Here is a 24,936-nt window from a genome sequence, read left to right on the forward strand (position 1 = left end):
AAGTTTAGCATAATGTTTTTAAGGTTCATCCATGTTGTAGCATGCATTAGTATGTCATTCTTTTTAACAAGCAAATAATATTCCATTGTTTAGATATATCACATTTGTTCATCCATTCATTAGTTGATGGGCTTCTGGGTTGTTTCTACCTTTTGATTATTATGAGTAAATCTGCTATAAACATTCATGTACAAGTGTTTGTGTGTGCATATGTTTTCATTTCTCTTGGGTATATATCTAGTTGTGGATTGCTGAGTCAAGGGAAACTAAGGTTTAACCTTTCAAGAAACTGCCAGGTTATTTTCCAAATTGGGGGCACCAATGTACATTCCTATCAGCAGTGTGTGTGAGTTTCAATTTGTCCGCATCCTTAAAACACTTGTTACTATCTGGCTTTTTTTTTTTTTTTTTTGCTGGCAAAGAGTCACCCTGAGCTAACATCTGTTGCTAATCTTCCTCTTTATTTTTTTTTTCCTCCCCAAAGCCCCAGTACATAGTTGTATATTCTAGTTGCAAGTCCTTCTTCTAGTTCTTCTATGTGAGTCACCACCACAGCACGGCTACTGACAGACGGGTGGTGTGGTTCCATGCCTAGGAACCGAACCTGGGCCACCGAAGCAGAGTGCACTGAACCTTAACCACTAGGCCATCAGGGCTGGCTCCTGACTTTTTGATTACACCCATCCTAGTGGGTGTGAAATAGTATCTCATTGTGCTTTTTGTTTGCATTTACTTAATGACTAATGATGTAAAAAATTAAGCATTTTTTCATGTGTTTATTGGCCATTCCTATAAATGACTGAGGTATAAATTGGCAAGTTTGGCTGCTGGCATTTTTGACAATATCAATTTACATGTTACCTCAAATTAAAATTTAGCTCTATTTTAAAAGTGAAAATCAGACTTTTCTAAATGAGAATATTTACTTTTCATTGAAAGGGGAAAAATAGTCCATGAAATAATATAATAGGAAAATGACCACATAACAGAGTTTGAACTTGTGGCTAACGTAAGGAAAACTAATAGGCTTTTCACCTAAGCCCTGCCTAATATTTTGGCTCTAAGCAAAACTTGACACCAAGTAAAGATTCACAGAGTGTTTGATTAGCTTTTCTTTTCCTTCTCAAGCCAAAATAACTAGTTTTAGGAAAAATAATATAATAAAGGCAAGTACTGTCTAACTGATATTTCCATTTCATTTTTCTCTGCTTCTCATCTTCTGCCAACCCCAGGAATAGGGATTGTTTTTTGGAATCTTGACCAGGAAGAGACTAGGGAGATGATAAGAAGACAAATGAGCGTTAGACCCAGTGTTTCATGCCTCAAAAATGTCTTCTTTTATTTATATATGGTAGAAGAAGTGAAAAGACCTCAGGCAGGATATATGGTGATTCTCTGAAGAACTTTTCAATTCCTAGATCATATGCTGGAGTCTATATTATAAAACTCACAGCACAGTCTAGAACAATACACAAAATCAATAGGAAACTTTCATTTGAACAATAGCTTTGTTACCCCATTTTCCACGGTAAATGATGCCTTTTATTTCAGCCTGTTCACAGTATCAAACTTGGCTTACTGCTCCAGAGGCCACGGCTACAACTACTCATTAGAATAAGACAATCACATATAAAGAGATAGAGGAAGGGAAAAGGGGCCTTTGGAAATTCAGAAGGTGATCAGGAAATCTACAAAACTGAGTTCCTAAGATGATGGGAAGGAAACTGGGGAGGTTATAAACACTAGATTTGCTCTCTTACATCCCTAATTTATTAGGTCATTGTCAATTCGTCAAATATAGATGTATAGGTAACAAAGTGATGTTGTAATTGTTAAATCTTGGACGCCGTAATATCACATAGTAGAGAAAGAATCAGAGTCATTAACTAACCAAGTACATAAGCAAGTGATCTAAATTTCATTCTCTGTTTCCTCATGTTTAAAGAGGAATAAAAGCACACACTTTCTACCTCCATCACAGTTTGTGAAAACCAAGTGATATGATAAATGTGAAAACACTTGGAAAACTCTAGTCATATTATTAATATTAATCCTATTATTTCTCAGGTCAGTCACTTAGATCTTCTAGCTGCTCATTGAGAATCACTGTGAAGAAGGGAAGGGTAAAGCAACTGCCAAGTTAAGATTCGAGATTAATCTGAATTTTCCTCTTCTGCCTGATATCCCTCGTAACTGAAAGTTGATGTATGATTCCATTTGTAAAAATGGGAAGAGAAGCTCTGACACTGACTTACTGAGTTTTCAGTAAAATAAGTGTAAATTTGACAGGTTTAAGATAATGAGACCTGAGAATGGGGTTGGGTGAGGAAACTTGTTCTTTTCAACTTAGGTGGCTAAAGTTTATCTATAGGCAAAGTGATGATGCTGCAGAGTGACAAATCAACATATAGAGCAGCGAAAGAGTTCCTTCCCCAAATGTTCTCAGTTTTTGCCTCCTCCGTCCCTTTGTTGTGATCCACATATTCCTGAGACTTACCGAGTCCCCCTGGTATAAAAGGTGGATGCTGTTGAGAGTAGAGACTACTGACTCTATATTTTCTCCTAGTGTCAGAGTTTCAACTAAAAGAGCAAAATAGAAACTCCAAGAAAGCCCAAAGAAATGTCACCGCTGGTCAACAGTCCTAATGAGTGCATAGATTTGGAACCTTATTAACACTGAGATTTATTTAGTCAGTGCTCTTGGAGTCTAAACACTGGAACAAACTGTTTCTTCACAGGTTTAATAACTCCAAAGACCTTGCCACTTTTAGAAGGTAAAGAGTTACTTCATTCACTTACAATTCAGAGTCACGTTTCTCAGGCTTGAATAAAGTGGTAGCAATAAAACACATACACACACACAGGCAGATCATTGAGTGAGCGGCTTTTAGCTTTCTTTCAGCCAAGTGAGGTTGAAAAATTGTCCCCAGTGAAGCCTGGCCAAAGCAAAATAGCTCTCCCAGTGGCCCATTAGTTGCCTTCTTTCTTAAAATAACATACCCCCGGGGTATATCCTTCAGGGAATTTACACACCTGGCCAACCATATTAAGATACTTTACACTGGTATTGTATCTGCCAACAGATATTATTTATTTTCCAAGGATGATCTCAGATGGACTGTTTTACCAAATCTGGGCTTGAAAATTTTCTACATAGTACATCATTGAAAAGCCAAATGAATTCCTTATATTGCTAACTAGGAAGAAAAAAATAAATAAAACAAAACAGAAACCTTTCTTTAGATGACATTCATGCTGAAGTGAACTATGTTGGCTTTCAAAAGAGAAAGTGACAAAAGAGGCCCAAACACCAGGAATATGACTCTTACCCCTTCTTTTCTCTTCAATATCTTCCCTTGTTGGCAGCATTATGCTCTAGATGACAGATGAAAGCAGTGGTCTTTATGCTGTGCCAGCTGCAGTCAGATCTTCCTCTAGGTCACTGCAGACAGCCACAATCTTCAATGAAGTGAAGTGAAGTTTCTGCTCTCAATGATAGCAGTTCTGTGTTTTGTTTTGTTTTTTTTTTTTGCTGAGGAAGATTCACCCTGAGCTAAGATCTGTGCCAATCTTCCTCTATTTTGTACGTGGGTCACAACCACAACATGGTTGATGAGTGGTGTAGGTCTGCACCCAGGAACTGAACCCATGAACAAGGGCTACCAAAGCAGAGCATGCTGAACTTAACCACTAGGCCACAGGGACAGCTCCAGCAGTTCTGTTTTTAGATCCTAGATGTATTGGACCTCCACTTTAAGCTTTCATGGAGAAAAATAAATGTCCCTTTCTTGAAAATCATAAAGATTGAAAATTATTTTTTTTTGTAGTCCAAAAAGACTGCCTAGCCCAATGTCAAGCATTTACTGAGGTAGCATTTACAAGCACATTATAGAATGTGCTCCACCAGTTTGTTCAAAAACATTTGATGTCTCTAAAGTCCCTGAGTAAGTGGGGCAGATGGGAGTCCAGGTTCTATGTCTTGTTCATGGTCCATTTCTGGTCATGTCATTGCATGGGATCTTCATGATAACTTGTAACAGACACTTTCAGGTGTGAGATGGTAGAGTTGCCAAATTTAGCAAATATTTGGCACATACTTATACTAAAAAAAATTGTTGTTTATCTGAAATTCAAATTTAATTGAATGTCCCATATTTTATCTGGCAACCCTATACGGTGAGGAAGTTGCAAGGGATGAAATTTGCTTGAAAATATTGAATTTGCTTGACTCTATTTGGTAAAGAAATTGGGTCATTTTGTATAGACCACATTTTAAAGAACACGTCAAGTAAAGATGACTAAGATAGTAATTGGAAATCATAATAAATGGTTAGGAAAAATTATTTTGGTGTTTTGCTTGTGAAGACTGGAAACAGTAACATATTTGTATCCAAAGTTGGTCAAAGCATATGCTTCGAGCACCAGCAAAACAGAGGAGAGAGAAAGATCAGCTTAACAAAAGTTGTCAGGAATTCTGCAATCAGAAAAATCTATTAAGGCAGAAGTGATTTGGATTTTAGGAAATTATATTATATATAATATATATATTTATATAGATATAATCACCTAAATATATATTAATGTATAACTAAGAAAATTATATGAATTATAATAATATATAATTAATATTACATATATACATACATACATAAAATAATATTTTACTTTGAATTTCATCTGAAAATGTGGGAAGTTTAATTTGGACAAGCCCCCTCCCCCCAATTCATTTTTGTTTCTTTTTCTGGGAAGACTGCAATTACAGATTCCAACATGTAACTGTATGCACCAGAGGGCCTATCTCAGCCCTTCTTTGCTTTAAAACTATTCCATGCCCCACTCACTGCAGTGCACACTGGGTGGGACTCCTCACTTATAGAGTCTCCCAGCCTTCTTATCCCACTCTATCCAAAGCTCCATTCTGCCCAGCCTTACCTATCTCACCTAAGCTGTGAAGAAAGGCATCTTAGATTCAATTCATCCACGTTAAAATGTGAATGAACATTAATTCTCTCCTGGGTACGTTTGCATTTTTAAATTGGAGCTGGAAAAAATCAAGCCAAGAATCCTGGATACAATCATTTGAGTACTTGTGGATTGGAGAGCTTCTTCCTCTTCTCAATTTGCACAGGAAAAGGCATTGATACACAAAAGTGGATGTAAAAGCAGTTTAGAAGTGCCTATTTGCCATAGAGTTAAATGTTCATGTTAAAATTGGCCCTTTTGTTATTATCTACATGGGGCAAGAGTTGAGGACACATCGGAAAATTTGGTGGTGGATTCTACCATTAAACTTGAAAAATAGCTAATTTGCCAGCTCTGTCTCTTATTAATAAGGCAAAAGAAAAATCCTGAAACTGCTTAAGCTTCCATTTAAATTTTTTTGGCACCGTCTTCTGATTCTAAGGAGAAAAAAATGGAATGAGGTCAAGTTGAACATTTGAGTATCAACCATCAAATCACTGATCTTATTGTTCTTTTCACACAGAGACACATAATGAATGTGTATTATACACACACACGAGCCATTTAATCCATTTGTTGCATTTTAAAATTGCATCGCTTGTGCAAAGCCTCCGGGTAGAAGTATAATTAAATCATTCATTACAATATATTCTTAAAACATAACAGCAGCAATATTAACAAACAAAACCTAGCCCCTAAACCAATGTATTTTATATTATTACCTCCTCTGGTAGGATTTACCTCGAACAACTTCCTTACAATTTAAGTTTTACCACATAACCTATGATAGAATAGTAGAGCTCTTTCTGAATCTATTAGAAGAGTGAGAAAGGGGGGGGCAGTGTGGGAAGGGGTCCTTTTCAAAAAAATGAATCTGGTTCTTTTAAATTCAAATTGCAGAAATGTGTGACTTTGGTTAAAAAGGAATGAAATATATGTAAATTAAAAAAAAAAAAAAAAAAAAACTTACCAAAACTATTCAGGTTACTTTTTAAGCTGCTTTAAGAGAAAACAAACAAACAAGCATTTTAAACTTCAATGTTTTTACTAATATTTCACGTATTTCCTAAACTTTGACACAACTTCACCTTTCTTGTGTAGCATTACTAATATTTACAGATATTAAAGTTTCTTTTTTTCTAAGCTTAACTTTATCTATTTCTCCATTTTACCATAAACCTGTGTTTTTCAGCATCCGTGTTGCCTCACATTGGTTCAAATTTCATAGTGAGTGTTCTCTCATAATCCGGAAACTTCTATTTCTCTTTATAAATTATGGATAAATTCTAAAACTAAGTTGAATTCAAACTGGAATATATACATATGGAATATATTTGTATATAAATATACATAAAAATATATATAAATATATATTATATAAATTGTTTTATATTATATATGTTATTATGTACAATAAATTATATTTATATATAAATATATATATATGTGACACTATATATATATATATATATATATACACACTTATATATATATAAAAGCCAGGCAATTTTAACATTAACTAGAATGGTGTATTAGCTATCTATTATTGTGTAACAAATTACCACAAATGTAGTGACTTCAACCAACCTTGATCTTGGTAATGGTTTCATGTGTATATGAATATGTTGAAACCCATCAAATTGCATGTGTTAAATTTGTGCAGTTTTTTGTATAACGACAACAACAGAAGTGATTCACATTAAAAAATGAAATAAATAACACGTATTTATTATCTCAGAGTTTCTGTGGGTAGGTGCCTGGGCATGGCTTGACTGGGTAGGTCCTCTGTTTCAGGGTATCTTACCAGGCTTCAATCACAGTGTCATCTGGGGCTAGCATCTCATTTGAAAGCCCCCCTTCAGGGGAATGATCCCCATTTTGGCTCCCTCGGGTTGCTGGCAGAATGCAGCGTCTGGGGAGCTGCTGGACAGAGATCCTCAGTTCATTGCCACAGAGGCCTTTGCAACATGGCGGCTTCCTTTATTAAATCTTCAAAGTCCAGAAGGCAACACAGTCTGATAGCAAAAGGAAGGTTCCATCTTTTGTAATCTAATCACAGACATGAAATCCTATCACATTTGCCATGTTCGATTGGTTAGAAGCAAGGGGGTGAATATCAAGAGGTGGAAATAATTGGGGGCCATCTTAGTGTCACCCCCACCACAAAAGGGTATGCAAGAAAATGATAGAGCAAAGTATATCTCCTCTTTAATCAGGTCAGTAAATCTTATTTTAACTTAATCATATACCAAGTGTTTATCTAACTATTGCTCATACATATTACCTAGAGATTTGCTTAGCCATAATTATTACTTTAGAAATAATACAGACCTTGTGGCACATTACAGTCAATGGAACGTGGGCAGAGTGATGTCTGACTCTTTTCCTTCCGTGACAACACAAGATGAAAGGAGCTTGGGTCCCTGGGTTATTGCTCAAAGGAGAGCCCCCCAGAGGCCTGCCTGATGTACATCAGAATACGACTTGAGCTAGCAATTAATCTTTATTGTGTTAAGCTGCTGATATTTATTCTGATTCAAGTAGACCCCAGAAGCACCAGTAGTAATTGTCATCTGCAAAAACCAGACCAAATAGGGCACCCAGATCTCTATAATAATGATATTGATACCTAATATTTATTGAGTACTTGGATATAATAGGTTCTGTCCTAAGCAGTTACATACATGTAACCATTGCAGGTCAGTGATATTATCCCTGGTTAAAGATGAGGAGAAAACCTCAAATGAGAATAGCTATTGGGTGAGCAATCCATATGTTGGGAAAATACACTTCTATAAGCTGTTTTAAGGTAAGAGTGAAATCTGAAGAAAATTATGGTTGCTAATTTGCTCTGCATAAACAAGAAGACAAGGAATTTGAAACATAGAGCGAAAAGCTCAAAACAGAATAAGTAAGAGAGCAGAGAGACATGAGTGGACAGTGATAGAAGAGAAAGGGGTTTGCTGGAAACAATGTGATGTAGGGCCTTTCCTCCTCCTTCCCTAAGAAATATTTAATAATTTCTACATTTCTCATCAGTGTTGTATATGTGTGTGTGTGGAAGTGTTTGCATATAAGTAGATTTTATTAGGAGACCTCTAAGAACACAAAAAAGGTAACTGCTAAGGTCAGGCCCCAACTGTATATATGATTAAACTGAAGCACAGAAATCCTAACGCATTAGTCCACAGGCATGTAGCTATTATACTACAAAGCCAGATTTCCAAATGCAAACCCTGATCTGTTGGGCTCCAAGACATGTCTTCTTAACGAATACACTACATCATGTCTCTCTCTCTCTCTTTCCAGAAAAACTGTCCTTTGTGATCAGGACGAAAATTTCTAGAGAAGTACAAATAAAATAGCGAGGAAGATGGGAAATATGATTTAATTCCAGAACCAGTATGGAAGTTTGGATAATCAGAGATTAAAATGAGAAAGATAGGTCGCAGTTGAGAGATGAAGAGCTGAACTAGTAGTCATGAAGAGAGAGTATAAATTTTGGAGACAGAGTAAAGATGGCATGAAAGTTCTTGGTGGCCATTTGGCTCTTGGTGTTGAGGAAGAGAGAGAAATCAAAAATGACTTTGAGGTTTTTAATTCTGATGATTAGAAAGATATAGTGCAAATTAATCAAGGTAAAAAAATAGAAATTAAATTATCATTCAATTAAAGTCAAACATTTATTGAGCTCTAATACAAATAAATGTGTTTGACATTATGATGATGAATAAGACATGGTCCCTAGAAAGAGAGAGTGATGTCATGTTTCTGTGGTTGAATTTAAAGTCCTTTGAGAAATTTGAGGGAAAATACTTAAAGGTGCTAATTTTGTTGCCTTCTACGTAGAAGTGCAGATTAAATTAATGGAAAGATAAAATTTCCAAGGATGGAAGTGCCAGCTATTTTTATTTCCTCTTAAAATACAGGCTATGTGCTACACAAAGAGCTTTGGACTAGGAATCAAATATCTGAATTAATTTTTACTCTCTGTCCTTAGAAAATTTTTATGACCTTGAAAAATTGGACTAACGTTTATAAAAGGATGATAAACTAGGTAAATTTTAGAGCCTCTTTTGGTGATTAAGCTTAGCCATGAAAGAAGAGACTCAGCTTTTCATATGTGTATAATGTTCATTATATCATATTTCATATGTTTAGGAGATTTTATATGATATCTTTGGTCATGTCCCAGTCAGGAAAAGGCTATATTCCACTGTGGTAATGTAACAGTTAATTTTGTGTCAACTTGGTTGGGCTAAGGGATGCCCAGATAGCTTGTAAAACATTATTTCTAGGTGTTTCTGTGAGAGTGTTTACAGATTAGCATTTGAATCCGTAAACTGAGTAAAGAAGATGGCTCTCACCAATGTCGATGAGCATCATCCAATCCATTAAAGTCTTGAATAGAATAAAAAGGCAGAGGAAAAGCATATTTGCTCTTTGCTTATGCTGGGACATCCATCTTCTCCTGTCTTTGGACATTGGTCCTCCGGGTGTTCAGACCATTAGCTCCTGGATTCAGACTGAATTACACCACAGGTTTTCCTGGTTCTCTACTTTGCAGATGGCAGATCATGGGAATTCTCAGCCTCCATGAGGGTGTGAGCCATCCCTATAATAAATCTCCTCTTGTATTTATTATATATATTTGTGTCTATCCTATTGGTTCTGTCTCTCTGGAGAATCCTGATTAATACAGATAACAACCTCAAAATTTTAGTGACTCAACACAACAAGTGTTCATTTCTTAGCCATTTAAAATCATTCCAGTCAAATTTGCATTTGAACAAATCTCTGGGGCAATGTTTTTTTAAGCAGTAACTCCATGATCTGGACACTAATCTATGCATTTAAAACTCTGTCCTCCCCAGTTGCCATGATAGAAGAAGAGGGAGCTGGTGGTTCAAATAGTGCCAATTAAATGCTGCAGTTTGTACTCACATTTCATTGGACAGAATTAGCCACATGGCCACTTACCTTCAAGGGGGCTGGGAAATACTTACTTTTGTGTACCAGGCCTTAGGGGAAAACTGATTATTTCTGAACATAAATAACAGAGGCTGCCATGCTTACTTGATAGTCAAAAAGTAGAATAAATCTTTCTCCCCTGTTGGAAAGTTTTCCTGATTCTAAATGAAGTTTTATTGATATCTCTAAAACAATTCGCTTTTTTGTCCCCAAAATCTCAGGCTTTCCCCGTCTGATCCATTAGAACATATCTTGGAAAGCAAAGCCTCCATCAGAATATGGTATTACATGACATTGTAACCTTTTTCCCCTCCAGAAAACCACCCTTTATGAATAAAACATGGGTGACCTTTAAAAACTTAGCAGTTGTACTAGGTGATTGCATATTAACAAGCTTTTTGAAGAAATAGGACAGGCACTGTATGTTTCAGTTAAGGATAGATAATAGAACTATTCAAATAATTTATTATTTTATTCAATGTGAGGAAACGCAACAACTATTTTACAAAGTCTGAGTACGCTTCCCTGAGTGTAATTGTATGTGACTTCCCACTTGTCTTAATTGTGCTTTTACTATTAAATTGAAGATTTCCATGGAAATTACAATTCTTCCTATCTTCTTGAATTTCTGCATTTTTGGTTAAATATCTCTGAAAATTCTGAGGTTTGTTAAGTAGGAGGCAAAGTAAGGAAGAGTTATGTATGATGGTATTGAATCTCCTGACTTCCAAACACAAATCTTCAGATTTCACAGTACCTGGCATACAGAAGATACTCAATAAATAATTTATTAAACGGTAAGGGTGTTCTTGGACATTGAACTAAGATGAAGGTAAAAGGAGTTTGCTAGGGAATTCTGTCAGTGTTGTGAGGAGCATTTAATCAAATCGCAAAAAAAGAGAGTTTCAGGTTGCGCTCAAGGACAGGAATGTTCCAAGGGGAATGAATGAGGCAAGGGAGATAGAATCAACTCACCAATAAGACAGGGTTAGGAAGAGGCCTAGGCCATGTGTTTCTAATTCAACTGTTTAGGACAATTATTTTCAATCTAGGTTCTCCAGAGTTCTAGCATTCTGAGAAGGTATCTCAAGAGGCAGGAAAATGGAGCAAAGAGTCTTCATTCAGGGCAGCTCAGCATTTGTCTGTTTATAAAAAAGAAGCTCAACAGAAGATTTCATTTATGAAAAGGTTCTATTGCTAAAAAAAAGTTCTGACAATCATTTGTTTAGAATATGGTGGTTGTCTCAGGCAAAACAGGATGCGTTGATTTCAGTCAACAAAATGAGATGGGAGGTACAAAGACATGTGCCTTCCTTTCCCATCAGTCTTGTTTCCTACCTTCCCTCAAAAATCTTCGCAGGTATGTTTTGCTGTCAGCAGTGATCTCTGGGAACCAGAGGCTGAGGGCTTTCTTCTGGCTCTAGGAAGTACACCAAGGGGCTTGGAGGGTCCATCTGACTCCCAACTTCCCATAGGGAACAAGGCACAGAACCTTAGAAATGTACTGATACCATCCAAATTACTCGAAAACAGCTCTGTGTAAATTATATTACAGAGGTCGCAGCTTTATTTGTTCTTCTGCAGTGGAATATGTGTAGGGTTGCAAAGTTCTCTTGGAGATACAAGCTACACCACAGCCAAATCTCCCACCCCTCCATCCTTTACATTTTGGTCTAGTTGTACCTGGCCAGGATCAGTTACCAGTCACTTTGGGCAAGTTCTTTGAGCTGTATCTTCATACAGATAATGTGCTAGTCCGCTTACCTTGAGAAGATCAACTGAGATAACATCTGGGGAGCTATTTTGAAAAGCAAAGTATATGGTAATAACCATGTTACTGTTGCTTTTGTTATGCTGATCAAGTATTTGGTATATAAACTCAGACAAAATTAATCCTTTTACATGTTGGGAGACTTTTTTGTTCAAGTAGGGCTTTTAAACTCACAGATCCCCTATATTAGAAGGCATTAACAGTATAGCTTTAAAAAATTATAAACTCGAGCAGTGATTTCTTTATAATAAGAATAAGGATGGAAAAAGTTTCAAAGCTACTTCACTTAGTAAGAGACTACCTCCGCTTTGCAAATAACCAGTGTTTTTGTCAATATATGCTTTAAGATTTTCTTTGGGAAATATATACGTTTCTGGATTCCTTGCTTGTGTGGAAATCATTAGGCAAAATATTGCACTGTGTTTGCAGTACCAGGACTAAGGCATGCCTCCAGTCCAGCTGGGCTAGAAGACGGTGTCATCAGGCCACTGACCTTTATTTCACGTAGTCTCATACTCAGGAATTTTCTGAGGACTGTTTCTTGCAGCAGCTGAGCAGAAGGGGAGAGACTAGGGCTCAGAAAAGTTGGGGAAGGAGTCAGGAGAGGAAAGGACCTTTCTGAGAATGAGAGCATTCAGTGTCTCGAGGAAAATGACAGGATCCTGTCAGATGGAGGTACACTCTTGGCAACAGAATACCTTGATGGGGGATTGGGGGAGTTTGTATTCATTTGAGTAGTAAGCTATGTGCTTTATTTATATAAAAGGAACTTGTACCATTGCCTATGTCTACTGGCTGCTGTAGTGTCCTATATCAATTACAGACAATCAAATCATCATCCTTCTTGTGACAACTGCTCAATACTGAAGATCACCAAATGGAAATTATATGTGCATGAGGTTTAGATTCTATAGAACACTAAAAAACAGTTAATACAGATTCAGAATTATTAAACATATAGAATTACCAAACATACAAATACAGATTATTAAGCCTATAGAAAATAATGTATGAATAACTCATAGAATATTTGATCAATCTTTGCAGTGCTCAGTAGACATTAACACGGACATTAAAATCTGGGTCTTCTTTCAAAACTATAAGATCCTCAAGTGGTAAAACAGTGTTTTTAAATTTTCTCCTGTACTTATAAAAGTCCTTACGGTAACTGAGAATTCAATATTTATTGAAAACTCTGGAATCTTTATACATATCTGAATATTTCTGATGTTGCTTAGATCATCACCTATCCTCACAATTGCAATGGAATGGAATTGATTACATTTCAGCAGTTATCGATACATCCCACCAGTGATTTTACTACGCGGAGATTTCTTAAACTGTTTAAAACTGAGGGTTTCATTGAAATTATTCCATCTTGTGTAGTACTCCTTTAATTCACATACGTTGATAACCTGTTCCTTTTAATCTCTGCGAGTAAACTAGGCAGTTTCACTTAATCTACAATTATGGCAATAAGCCTCATAACTTTGCTTTGCTTTGCTGGGCGAGCTTGGATAAGATTGCCTCTAGGTCGCTGGATGCTGCTTCATCTTTTTGCTATGTGTGCCGCCTCTCCAGAGAGCGGGGGATGGGCATGGATACATCCAAGCACCGAAAAGACAAAATCACTTACATTTGTCATTTTAGCATTTAGGCTCCTAGGATTGTCTAAAGGATTCTGATATACAAAATAAAGACATCTCCGTGCAAGAGGAAGTCGGGGGCTGTTTGCATGGCACTTCCCCTAACGTATGCAGCACACACAGCACTTCTCTCTTGGAGCCAATGGGGGGAGAAAGGGAAAGAACAGAGCACAAGGCCCACTTGAGAAGTTTTCTCCAATGTGTCATTAAGGTGTTTCAGAGCATCTGTGTGGCTGCCATGTGAACTGGATGGGAACACAAAGTAATCAATTTCAGTTGCGAGCACTAATTTATCACCTTGCCATCTTTTATTGCAAGGTAGAGAATCTCAATCTCTTGTTCTCTTGCCCTCTCTCTCTCTCTCATACACACACAGATGCACACCTACCTACCACACACACTCACAAACTCTTACACTCAACCTACCCTTTTTCTTTAATATCAAACTGCCAAATCAGAAATTTATAATCCTTTTTTTCCCTTAGTTAGCTTGGATTTGGGGTTGTGAAGATAGTTGCTTAATCAACATTTTCCTTTCACACAGTGGAGGTTTTTTTGCATTATCTTCCTTTGACTCCTAAGATAAGTTTGAGTACAATTACAATATTAACGTAAGGCTGCTTCCCAAATACGCCGTCTGTCAGTAAGCAGAGTATTTAGTTTCTTAGAGCTGAAAATCCCAATCTGAGGGAACAATTTAATAAAGCGTCTCAAATCTTAATTCCTGGAATCAATATGGCTACAAAAGTCAAAGTTTCCAAATGGAATCTCAAACCGTCCAAGTACTTAGAAGGAAGCACAGCCTGAGAGTGCGCAGGACCATAGTCTTGTTGCTCTCTCGGAGGCAGCCAGAGCGCCTCACCTTGACCTATACCTGTAAGTCTTGCTGGGGGTCTGACATGGCAAGTCCAAGGCGGGATCCCTTATCGGACACTGAGCAGGGGAAGGAACAGAACAGTACAGGAAAGAGCATGATGAGATGGCAATCAAACTCTAACAATAAATTTTGCAGGTCATAAGAGTCCCCAAGCAAACGCAAACCAAATGCTGAATTATTTTTCTCAACATTGGAAGTTAAGATTTCTAAGGAGACTAGAAAAGCATCTGGGACATTTTAGTGAGCCCCTACTCTTAACCTTTTTTAGGCAAATCTAGATTCAGCTTTGCCATCCAGGCCAGCTTTTCATTAAACCATAATGTAGGAGCTCTCATTATTTGCAATGAATATCTTCAGAGTGTGCTTTTTCTGGAAGTCCGGCATTTGTGTGTGTTATTTATGTTATGATATGTGGCACCTCCCCCTCACCAAAAAAATAAATCTCTTTTGGCCACTGGGGCCAAAGTTCATCTGTCCACCCCAGATGTGTTTTCCTTCGAATCCCCACAAGTTCTCAGCGTTTTTTTCATAAAATCTAAAATCCCACCACAAACATTTTTTTTTCCTTTTAACTCCTAATATATTTTTTCTGCAAGCCCTGATGTTCTCTCTGTTACTCCCAATATTTCTCCCTAGACCCCAATTTCCTAACCAAAGCACATTACTGATCTGATGCTTTCAACAGCCTGGTAGCACATCAATAAACTAAAGATTATTATGCTTTGTCAGGTTTTATTTTGTAACATTATGGGAAATTCTCCGCTGTCTTGGATGAGTGCATAAACTCTGATTGCTTGACAATTAACAGAGCTAGTAATAGAAAAGGCAATGTAATTTACCTTCGTACAAGGGATCTCAGTTAACAAAAATTAAACTATTGAACTCTCCTCTCCAAGGAAAGGGACGTCGCCTCATTATATTAAAAAGAAAAACAGATTCCAGTGGCAAGTAGGCCCTCAGTCTGGCTGGGTGAATTTATTGTTCAGATTATGTGTTTTTCTGACATGCATACAAAATTATGGCTTTTAAACTGGACCAAACTCTCTCTTCATTAAATGAGTATTTCCCCCCTTTGGTACTATAACTCAAAGAGAGCATTCTAGATAAATAATGTTGAGGGGGAGTATCTAAGTGCTTCGTGGTTTGGATGTTGAGGATGTCCCTTATCTACAGAGCTGGAGTACAGCTCCTGCTCTCTCTATCTCTTTCATTCTCTGCATCTCTGTCTTTCTGTATCAGAGCCCTAAAGAAGAAAATATACAGTGTAATTAAACACAGAGCCATCACGCTAAAAGTGAAGAACTCCCACAGAGCAGAGCGCTGGGTTTTACAGACTCCCACGGAGACCATATGAAGCTTGCATTCAAAATGGCATCTGCAGCTCTGAGCCTGCCTTCTGCCCTTTCTGGGATTCTGCTTAGTTCAAAGAAATACTGTGCTTGAACATAGACATCCAGATAACTTAGCGATGTTGCGAGGGAAGTTGAGGCTTTGCTTCCCTCTTCCTTGGGAATTGCAACCTCTAAAATCTCTCTCTGTTTTTTTTTTTTTTTTTGAGTCCCTACATGCCCTCCTAACATTCCCAAATTAGACAGCTAAAATTGTTATGTGAATGATGAACAATTGTTGGGCTCTAGAAGAGACTGTTACAGTTCTGGTTACCATGGAAGACACACAAAATTGTAAGACCTGTTTCTCCCTTAAAGAAGTTTATAATCCTGGGGTCAGCAAACTATGGCCCGTGGGCCAAATCCAGCCTGCCAGCTGTTTTTGTGTGATCTGTGAGCTAAGATTGGTCTTTACATTTGTAAATGGTTGAAAAAAATTCAAAAAAGAATAATGTTTGGTGTCGTGTACATAAAATTCAAATTTCAGTGCCAATTTAATAAAGTTTTATTGGAACACACCCATTCCCTTTCATTTACATATGGTCACCGTACGGTGGCAGAGTTCGGTAGTTGCAACAGAGACTATAAGACCTGCAACATCTAAAATGTTTACTATCTGGCCCTTTACAGAAAGAGCTTGCACCTCTGTTATGAGCTCATTGGGGAGCCACTTCTAATAACCGTAAAACAGTGAGTGAGCAAAGAAATACAGTATATTACCAATTGGTAAATGGGAACCTTGTGGAAAATTGCCATATTAACCTAGGAAGATACATATCACTGAGGATTGTTTTGTCTCAAGAAGCCCTCAAGAAGTAAAAAAGGAAAGGAGCAGACTTTAAAAGACAGTAAGTTTTGAACGGATATAGAGTAGTGGGAAGGATATTTCAGGTTGGGAAGATGTGGGAGCAAAGGTGGGGTCTGACTTGGCAAGAGTGAAGCTCCAAGAAGAGATGTTTGGGATCTACAATGAGAGGGAGAAGTCTATGTCATTTAAAATATCAAGGGTAAATGAGTTGTCGTCTTTTCTGATTTTGATATTTAGGCATAGAAGAAGAATAGCTGAGAAGAGAAAATGTGGAATTTAAAAGGAAAATCAAGATCAAGTAAGACAGGCTGAAGAATGAAAGATCTATGCTCAATGTCATCAAAACAGTTAATCCTGCTTCAACAGATGGGGAATGACTGATGAAAAAAGAAGTGTCAGGAGCAAGGAGGATCTTCTTTATTGACAATATAAGGTAAGAAGGTGACAGTATCCTAAGGTGAAAACTGTAGGAGCATACCCACCACGTTTCATAGGGCTTCTGGGTCATTTTTCTGTAACTTTTCTTAAATGGATGAGATGACTGCTATAATTTTAATACACGGTTAATTCCAAACAATTATCTAATAAAATCACAGGGTATGAGAAAAATGCAACATGCAGTTTTGCATACAGTCATTTCACCTTTAAAATAAAACACAGGATACAGAGGTTAAGAACATTATGTGCTGTTTGCTAGTGCAGGCGTCCATACTGTGGAACATTGGTGGAGGATTATTTAAAATGTGAAAGGCTTTGGGATTTAATTAGAAAGTAATGTAAAAAAAATGCTTAATTATGAAATTGTAATACAGTTGCATTAAATTTGACCTGTCATGTAATTCAAACATACTTGTCTTGTTTTCTTTCTGTATTGAGGCTTAGACAACTTCAATGGCAACCTTGCTTTTTATTTACTGTCTATTTTGTCCACAGGATGCTATTTGACCTTATTTATGATATGATTACATTATTTAAAAATAGTTTCCTCTTTCATTTATGGCTCTGGTGTGAGGGGCGCAAAGAAGCATATAAAGATTTTATTGCCAGGTGTTTCAGATGCCTTGCATAATTCAGAAGAAATAACAGAGAAGTTAGGAAAGCAGAGCAGGGCAGCACTCAACCATGACACAGTTGAAGGACAGAAGACATGTGTCTAAAAGACAACACAATGAGTTAAATATGGTGAATTCAGTTGCATGGACACTGAATATTACGTATATGTATGTGTGTCTAGGGTGGTGAAGAGTTCATCTTTTTCCATCAAGTAGCTGTGACTTCAGTGTCCATTTCTTCACTTGTTAAACATTCATTGAGCACATACTCTGTTCTCGGAACTGTGTCAAGCTCTAGGGACACAGACGCAAATGAGACAGAAGTTGGCTATAGTCTAGCAAGTAAGACAGGCAAGGAAACAGATGATTAAATATAGAGTGATAAGCTTACTTTTAGAAATATGCAGCAAACTTTCAGAAAAAATCTTCTAACCAAGACCCAGAGGCAGGAGTAGAGGTCAATGCAAAGGCTTGGGGATGGGGGCAGGGGAACATCTCCCTATCCCCGTCCCCCATCCCCTAGTCCCCTTGAAATGTAACAAGTAGTGTTTTTGTGTGTGTGTGAGGAAGATTGGCCCTGAGCTAACATCTGCCAATCCTCTTCTTTTTGCTGAGGAAGACTGGCCCTGGGCTAACATCCATGCCCATCTTCCTTCACTTTATATGGGACGCTGCCACAGCATGGCCTGACAAGTGGTGCGTCAGTGTGCGCCGGGGATCTGAATCAGCTAACCCCTCGGGCAGCCGCAGCAGAGGGTGCGCACTTAACCACTTGTGCCACTGGGCGGGCCCCAAAATATAACAAGTAGTTTTGTGCGGCTGCAGTTCACAGTGTGAACTTTGAGAGTGTGAGGCAAGGGTCAGCCATTCTCTGTCTTTACAACTTTTCTTATTCTTTATTCTCTCTCTCTCTGCTAAAATATAGTTGTGAAAACAGTGATGTCATTGAGGTAGGTGGAAGTTTCAGTACCATTCTTGAAGATTTATAAAAGTACTTAAAACTGAAATCTACCCCCATAAACAAACAGTAATATGTTTAAAAAATGAACAGTCGTCTGTGAAAAAATATTTAAGATCACTGCAGACTTTTTAAAAAAGATTAGAGAGTAAATATACTGTTTAAATATCTAAGAATACTCTTTTGTTTTGCTTTCACAAATATTTAGCTGTGATAATTTCTGTTTAAAAAAAAAGTCTTCATTTGGTTTCTAATCCACTAATGCAATCCAGTGTGACCTGGTCAATGCTAATGCAACAGCCATATTTGAACAGTGAGCTTTGAGGCTGTATAATAGTTCCCAAAGATAGATAATGATGAATGTTATGGATTTGTGCATTGGGGTTTAAAATTGCCCTGTGCTGCCCTGAGCCTCCTTATACATACAAATAATACAAAGAGTTTAAGACTGAGGCAATGGGCCCGACGGGTGAAAAGGTTTCCTCTTCTCCTGAAGAACAAACCTCTATCAGATGTGTTGAAATATCCTACTTGACCCTTGTCTAACCTTCAGCCTAAAATGCACAAAGTAAGATATGGCTAATCCTAGAAAGCAGGTTTAAACAAACAAGCCAACAGTCTACTATGTCTTTGAGAAGTCTGATTTTCCTACTTTCCTCACACACAAAACAAGACGGCTGTATCTCTGAGGTAGGTTGCGAAACCCTTGTTGGGAGGTTGTGAGACTCACAGCAGCTATTTGAACACTGGTTGTCCAAAATATCTGGTTTCCTGCTGCCTGACTTTTCTGAAGTAAAATTGTACGGTTCTGCAATCCTCATGATTTTTGTAATATATAAGAATTTTTAAATTCCTGGCAACAATATTTTAATTAACTTAAAGCATCCTCATTTATTTAGTTGGAAAATTTTAATAGTTTGATAACGTTTAAAATTACAATGGTTATCATTCTATGAAGCTAACCAACAACTCCTCTTATTTAAAACTCTTTTTTTGTTAAGGCTGGAGGTTTCTAGTGTAGGTAAAGAAAGAAAAATGTGAACCATTTCCTACTCAGGATGAGCTTTTCATGAATACTAAAATTTAGATGGTCTTTATGCTGTAACAAAATATGTAGGAAACTAGATATTCTGATTACATTTGGGGGATATTAAACAAGAATTATAAAAACTAATTGCGAAATTATCCATTAGTTGGACAAATAGAGATATTTTGGATATTGGATATATTTTGATATAACCAATATATTGCCTTACCTGGCTGATGAAATCTACTGATGCTTTCACCAGAAAAATCCGTAAATTAACACACATCCAAACATACTTATACCAAGTTTTTCACACACCAAATCCTTTTGACTTTAGAATGAATTTAAACTATATGTATTTATCTATGTATGTGTGTATGTGTGTTAATTTTTAGGCCTTTCCGTAATGAGTATCTGAGACATCAAACTCTGACTCCTGCATTCACTATGTAAGTCCAATCTGTGAATAAACTCTTGTTTGTGAAATGGTAAATACTTTTCTTTTGTCGGTGATAATGGGTCAGGGATGCAAATGCTTTGGAAGTGATTTAAAGACCAGCACTTGCTCGAGGATATCAAAGGTTCATTTCTGTCCCCTATGGCCCAGACATGGAAAAGCACAGCCAAGAGCCTGGAGCTCTTTGAGGTTGTGAATGGAAGACACGAGAGCAGTAAGATGCTGTTGAGGAGGATCAGGGAGGCTGAGGGTGTGACCTGAGCAAGATACACATCAAGGGAATAGTCCAGGAACCCACTAAATTGCAGGATCATTGACCCCCAACCTCTCACTCTCTTTCTCCAGAAAACAGACACAGAAAGAGTACTGGGAAATACTGCTCTCAGTTAGAGGCCGAGTTGATAGTAATTAGAATAGGATTTCTAATTTCTAATGTAGCCCTTCTATTGCATGAAGCTGTATACCCACGATTTTTTTTCAATCTGATACTCAGTGACTATAGTTCCCATAACAACCAGGGATGTGTCTGAAGTCTGCTGTTATCTGATTGTCATGCCTTTGTAAGTGAGTGATCTGCCTTTCTCTTCATCCTTGAGGTTTTGTGAAGTCAATACAAAATACCTGGGTATGGACTTAGTTAAGTTTATCCTAATTAGTACTTAGTAGAACTTTTAACTACTTGAATATTCTTTCTCTTTTCTGAAAAGTTCTCATCTTTTATCTCTCTGAATGTGGACTTTCCACTCTTCTCTCTAGTTTTTACTTTTGCAGCTCCTCTCAGATATACATTAGACCTTCTGTTTCTATCCTCCAAGTCTCTTAGTCTCTCACCCATAATTTCTATCACTTTATGTCTCTATGATATTTTTCTATCTTCCAATTCTTTAATTTTCCTTTCTACAGTGTCTACTATACTGTTCCAGCCATCTCTTGAGGTTTCTTTTCTTACAAGGGCTTGGTAAGAACACTAAGTTTTTAAGAATGTGTGAGTGTGAGTGTGTATGCATGTGTGTGTGTGTGATCAATTGTGTACTAAGCATTTGAAACAGTCCTTGTTACATACTAGACTTCTTTGGTTTGCATTCTCCTCACCTATGTACATTTATTTTGACTGTTTCCTTTCTGTACTTAGTTACATAACACTTTAAAATTATTGTTACTTATATAAATTTACTCTCTCCAATTAAGGGAAATAGTATTTTTTTAATAATGAAAACATTTAATAATCACACGTAACAAGAATCACAGCAGTAGGTGGTTCTAGTAGAGGGAGTCTAGATCTGGTTTCCCCTATCTTTCTCCTCTGCCATCCTCGGAGTGTTGGCCGTATCTCTTGGGTGGTCCCAAGACCACTGCTGCAGCTCCGAGAAGCATGTCCTTTACCACACAAGCAGGAAGGAAGATGACAGGAGCCCAAAAATGGCCTTTACCTTTGGTTGCTTTCTTTTACCAGGGAACAAGTTATTAAGTTATTAGAATCTCCCTGAAGCCTTGCACTTATATCTCATAAGCCAGAACTGGTCACACTTATTAGAAGTATTGTTGGCAATCGGGAATGGGACTCCATGGTTGGTTTAAGCCATTCATCCTTGGAGCTGGGCAGATTGTGGCCCAAATAAAATCTAGTAGCATGGACAAAGAGGGAAATGGCTGCTATGTAGGCAGCAAAAAGTGCCTCCTTTTCCCCAAATCAACAGACAATCTACCAGCTCCTTTTTTCTTCCCTGGACACCTCGCTCTTCAGTCTTCTATCTGGCTGGTTGCCCCCATGGCCTGCAATGGTACATTTTTGAAGTATTCCCATGAGTTGTGGAATTTCGAACCTGAAAGGAACTGCTGTCATCATCCTAGCTGATATTTCTAGGCAAAGATCTACAGATTGATAAGGCAAATTTGTACTGCCCTGTGACTATTCTCTCATCTGACTTCTCCTTTTGAAAATTTGCACTTCACTCATTGTCTTTCTTATTCTGTGTTTCTCTCCTTCCCACTCCAGACTTGGGATTTTGGTAGTGGATCTAGTTTATAAGTACAGTTGGGTTTCTCACTTTATAGGTGAGGATACCACATTTCAAAATATTTAGTTTACCTGACTAATTTCATTCTGGTAGTAAGTTGACATGTGACTTAAACCTGGTTGTTTGACTCCCAGCCCCTTCTCTTGCCATTAAACTGCTCTCTGTCATATGAGTGATAGCCAAGGGTTATGCTAAATAACACTTCAAGCCTTTGGGGAAAATATTAGAGGAAGTTCAGAGTTAATAACTATTTTTCCTTTGTAAATTACCAATGCGTAAAACATCTGTAGCTATATAGTCCACCTGTATGAAATTTACTTCTAAGAATTGTAGATTGGATGTTAGCTAACGCTAAGACTGAATTATTTTTCCCCTGTGTATGTCAGATTCTGAACTGGCAGAAAATATTTAAGGAGGTATGTCTAACATTTTAATTCTGAAAGATCTTATTAATTCAACTAATAACTATTTATTAAACAACTACTCTGTGCTCTGTCTTAGCCTGGGTTCTCCAGGAGGAAGAGCGTTAGATAATAGTCTACGTGCTACTTCTTTGTTAGGGAATACAGTCCCAGGAAGGCATAAGGGAGGAAAAAGAATAAGAAAGGGAAAAAGGAATAGCCCCTATAACGGTTTCTTATTTCTTACGCAGCCAGCTACCACCGTATAATAGACCTCACATCACTGCTTTCCAAGAGCTCACTTAAATGGCTGTGCCTCAGGACAGAACTTCCTGGAGGAGGAAAGAAGAGGACTTTATCTACTGGCTCTGATCTTCTATCGGTCAAAGGTTTGCCATACAAAGCGCCAATTCCTCTGCATTTTTGGCTTCCATAGTGAAGCCTCGGGGAAGGACGAGTAAGAAGTGAGGTGCTGTAGGGCTGTGCATCTGTGACACTGGGTGGAGTCCTCGCAGAACAGCAGAACTGGTCTTTCCAGTGTTAGCTGAGATGGGCATAAATAGCCAAAGGCCCGGGACACAGGTAAGGCTACAAGGGTCTGATACCCGTGCTAAGACAACCTGTGAAGTTTTTCTCCTTCCAAGGAGGGTATTGATTCAATATAAGCACCAGCAACAACAACAAAAAACTACAATTGCTACATAATTCCCACAACAGTGATACTATGAGACTAAATACGAGGGCAAATTATTGCAGTTTGTTAAAAGGAGGGAAAGTGATATCTAAACTAATACCTGAAGATAAGAAAGGAGTTACCTACTCCAAAAGAGATCAGATAGAGGATAGAGGGAAGAGCGTTTTAGAGGGAGGGAACGGAATGTACAAAATTACAGGTAAGAGTGGTCATAATTTTGGGGAAATGTAAAGTGCAAAATAGCTCTGTCCAAAATGTGTGGACTATATGTGTAATGATGAAAATTTTTCTACTTGTAAGCAAATTCATTTACCACAAAAGAGGTATACGAAATGCATTTTGTAGAAATAAACTTTATATGAGTTATCTGTGGGAGAAAGGAAGCTATTGTATTTGAATGAGGGAAAACAGTACAGCTCACTGTCTAACCATCCAGTACCCATCAGATATTCTGATTATAATATAATAACAATAACTAATAAGGATGATAGACAACCATTTGTATTTGCAATAAAAGAGTAATTGTTGCTCATTTCCTTTTGGGAGTTCCACTACTGAATTAATCATACCCTTGATGAATTACTGAAACACAATGTTATGCTTTTGTAGGTGTGCTCCTTTTTTGCAGCTGTTTAGTTTTTTTTTTTTTTGTAAGGAAGATCAGCCCTGAGCTAACATCCGTGCTAATCCTCCTCTTATTGCTCAGGAAGACCGGCTCTGAGCTAACATCTATTGCCAATCCTCCTCCTTTTTTTCCCCCAAAACACCAGTAGACAGTTGTTTGTCATAGTTGCACATCCTTCTAGTTGCTGTATGTGGGACGAGGCCTCAGCATGGCCGGATAAGCGGTGCCTCGGTGCGCGCCCCGGATCCGAACCCGGGCCGCCAGTAGCGGAGCGCGTGCACTTAACCTCTAAGCCACGGGGCTTGCCCTGCAGCTGTTTAAGATTTTTTTTCTTATAAAGTATTTTAACCTTATAATGGCAAAATTAAAGAATTGATAGAGGATGGGAAAAAGATAACTTTTCTAGCTATTTCTTTAAAAATACGTCTTTTCTTGTGCATGTATGAGTTTAAAGTATGTATACATGTATTATTGTTATTCTTGATAGAGGACCAATTGATTTTTGAAGCAATCCCTATGCAAGACAGGCAGAAAAAAGAATAAAATTTATTCTCCCCAATTTTTGTGGATTGAAACTAGGAACATAATGACAATTTAATGTGCTTCGTCGTGTCACATAGAAATATAAAATCCATTAATGTGGAAAGAGAAGGAATCGCCCACGTAAGGTTAGGGAAGTAGAAAGTGCATGTTCGTTAGTCGTTGAAATCTTACTTGTTGGTTTGGTTGTTTGCTATTTAGCAGAGAAATTCAATGTGACAACTTCAAATAGTTCAGAAATTTGGTGTAAGTATCCTGTTTTAGAAGTGATTTGTTCAGGGCCGGCCCGGTGGCTTAGCGGTTAAGTGCTCGCGCTCCACTACTGGCCGCCCGGGTTTGGATTCCCAGCCTGCACCGACGCACTGCTTGCCTGGCGGTGCTGAGGCTGCGTCCCACATACAGCAACTAGAAGGATGTGCAACTATGACATACAACTATCTGCTGGGGCTTTAGGGAAGAAAAAAATAAAGGAGGAGGATTGGCAATAGATGTTAGCTCAGAGCCGGTCTTCCTCAGCAAAAAGAGGAGGATTAGCACGGATGTTAGCTCAGGGCTGCTCTCTCTCACAAAAAAAAAAAAAAAAAAAAATGAAGTGATTTGTTGAGTCCATTTATTCCTACAATGCTGCTAAACTAATTCTACAGAACAAACTCCCATCAGTGATTTCCAGTTCTCTAAATGACCCCCAAATTCGTTATTAGGATGATTGCAACATAACTTTGTAAAATAGACATCGCCTTT

This window comes from Diceros bicornis, chromosome 5 (assembly GCF_020826845.1).
Source record: "Diceros bicornis minor isolate mBicDic1 chromosome 5, mDicBic1.mat.cur, whole genome shotgun sequence".
Lineage (NCBI taxonomy): Eukaryota > Metazoa > Chordata > Mammalia > Perissodactyla > Rhinocerotidae > Diceros > Diceros bicornis.